Here is a 2,875-nt window from a genome sequence, read left to right as displayed (position 1 = left end):
TACACATTAAAATGGAAGAAATGGTGACTTTTATCTTACACAAATTTTATTTTTATTTATTTATTTTTTTTGGTCTGACATTACCCTAGGCTTGCCAGTCAATATTTTGATTTTTTAAAAAGGACAATGATGAGTTGAAACGTTTAAGGACCTATCAGTAGAGACTGTAAGAAGACAGCGCATGGCCGGGCGCGGTGGCTCACGCCTGTAATCCTAGCACTTTGGGAGGCCGAGGTGAGTGGATCACCTGCGGTCAGGAGTTCAAGACCAGCCTGGCCATCATGGTGAAACCCCATCTTTAAAAAAAAAAAAAAGAAGAAGAAGAAGACAGCTCAGAAGAGGGCAGGGATGAGACTAGGGGCAGACAGAGCATGCTCCCCACAGCCTCCTGCTGTCTGCGGGGCACCTGGAGCCCTGAGGCCTCGCTCCTGCCTGACCACCTGCCTGCTGGTTCCTCACCATCTGGCTTCTGGGGCTTCTTCAGCTCCCACTGCCCCCCAGAGTGAAGGCTGCTCGTCCACACCCACCTGGCCTCGGCGATGTCAGCAGCGTTTCCCCTGGACACCCTTTCCAGCTGCACGTAGACTGAGCAGTTGACCCGGCTCCACTCGGGGTCACAGACGGCCAGGAAGTTGGGGCGCAGGCGGCCGATAGTGTACTTGGCCAGGTCCATCAGAGACTGGCTCACGGCCTCCCTGAACAGGAAGGTCCCCAGCACCTTGTACACGGCAGCCACGTAGTTGTTGAAGTCGGAGCGGGAATAGAGCTGGTCTGTGTGCACCAGGTAGGCTTCTCCCACTGAGGCCTGTGCGTGGGGCAGCCACAGCGAACAGCGGGGGTCCCGGTCAGCCCGTGGGCCCTCACTGGGCCTCGGTCCTCCCCACAGACCTCCTCAAGGCTGCTGCAGAGCTGGGGACTCTCAAAGGGCCCTAGGCGGGCTCGGTGGCTCACGCCTGCCATCCCAGCACTTTGGGAGGCTGAGGCGGGCAGATCACCTGAGGTCGGGCATTCAAGACCAGCCAGAACAACATGGTGAAACCCGTCTCTATTAAAAATACAGAACTAGCCAGGTGTGATGACGCACGGCTGGAGTCCCAGCTACTGGGGAGACTGAGGCAAGAGAATCACTTGGACCCAGGAGGCGGAGGTTACAGTGAGCTGAGACCCTGCCATTGCACTCCAGCCTGGGCAACAAGAGCGAAACTCCATCTCAAAAAACAAAAGGGGGTTCCTATTAGCCACAAGTACCACTCGGGGCAAGGCTGTGTCCCCCAGCCTCCCACAGGCCTCCAGGCCACCCCCCATCAGGAACCCAGGGTAAGGCTGTACCCCATCCCGCCCCCCTCCCTGTCCCTCTGAACCCCTCCTGCCTTACAAGGATGACGGTGGCTGTGTTGGTGACCCCGGCCATGAGCCCATGGGTGATGGTGTCTGGACGGTAGGGGTACCGGATGGAGTCATCCCCACAGTAAAATCCTCACTTATGCGGGGCGTTCGCCAGCCATAGGACAGCGAAGGGCAGGGAGGCTGGAGGGGGAGAAGGGCCATGGAGCTGCAACGTTCTCCAACCAGCTGGGCCGTGAAGGCCTCACACCTTCCTTGCCTCGAGGCCTCCCACCGACAGCAAGGAAGAGCTTTTCTCACAGCACGTGGGAGGCCCAAGTGTCACCCCTTTCCCATCGCCCTCAGATGAGCACGAACTCCCCAGGCCCTCTCCCCCTCACACCGTCCCCTCTGCTCCTTGAACAAACCTGGCAAACGCTCACCTCAGGGCCTTTGCACAGGCACTTCTCTCTGCCCAAAATATCTTATTTTTATTTTTAAAAGTAGAGACAGGGGTCTCATGCTGACCACGCCGTTCATAAACTCCCGGGCTGGGGCGACTCCCCAGCCTCAGTCTCCCAAAGTGCCGAGATTACACGTGTGAGACAACGTGCCGGGCAGCAAAGTGACTCTCACTTCCGCTCAGTTTCGTCTCCCATCCCGGCTGTCCACGCTGGCGTCCCTCTCACAAAAGGAAAGGTCTGTTTAGCCGGGCATGGCGGCGCCTGCCTGTAATCCAGCTATTCGGGAGCCTGAGGCAGGAGAGTTGCTTGAAACCGGAAAATGGAAGTTGCAATGAGCAGGGATCGCACCAATGCACTCCAGCCTGGCGACGGAGCGAGACTCTGTTTCAGTTTATAAAAAGAAAATAAATAAATAAATAAAAATAAAAGGGAAGATCCGCTCTTTTTCCCTCTTGTCCCATGTGGAATTATACAGTCACCTGTGGGACACTGGACTTAATCTCCCCCCCTCCACCCGCCAGCACCAGGAGGGGCCTATCGTGTTCAGGACAGAGACCCTGGAGGCTGCTCAGAGCCTGGCCAGGGCAGACGTTTAATAAACATCTGTTAAGACAGGCAGGACTTATTTCAACCTTAGAGCTGGCCAGAGAAGTCAGGAAAGGGCGAAAGCAGGGGCACAGCGGAGGTGTCTTCATGCTCGCCCCTGCCCGTCACTGACTCTCATGCCAGGGCACATGCCAGCCACATGGCGACTCAGGGATCCAAGGCACATTCTCCTGAATGCCACACTTATGGAAGGTGTCACATGGCACTGGGGCTCCCGGGGCCCTGCTGAGCTGAGGGTGGCCAGGGAAGACGGAGTCAGCTACGGAGGGCAGGGGCGGGGGCGGCTCCCTGTTCCACGCGGCAGGTGCACAGCAAAAGCTCAGGGTGTCTACCCCAGAGAGAAAAGAAGGCAGGGCGCCCTTTGGCCCAGCAGGGCAAGGACAGAAAAGTGTGGCTCTTTTGAATTCTGAGAGTCTGAGGAGGGACAGGGAGCCTCACACTCCTCCCTGCATGCCAGCTGCAAGGATCCTAGGACACGGCAC

General features: G+C 57.1%; 1 pseudogene; it reads right to left on the bottom strand.

The window, feature by feature from the left end:
- Positions 1-406: 406 nt before the first annotated feature.
- LOC116547837 lies at positions 407-1,527 on the bottom strand (annotated as a pseudogene).
- Positions 1,528-2,875: the final 1,348 nt, after the last annotated feature.

The sequence above is a fragment of the Sapajus apella genome, unplaced genomic scaffold (genome assembly GCF_009761245.1).
Source record: "Sapajus apella isolate SASKATOON/1434 unplaced genomic scaffold, GSC_monkey_1.0 scaffold4975, whole genome shotgun sequence".
NCBI lineage: Eukaryota > Metazoa > Chordata > Mammalia > Primates > Cebidae > Sapajus > Sapajus apella.
The sequence above is the reverse complement of the archived record's forward strand: the minus strand, read 5'-3'. Positions and strand labels throughout refer to the sequence as shown.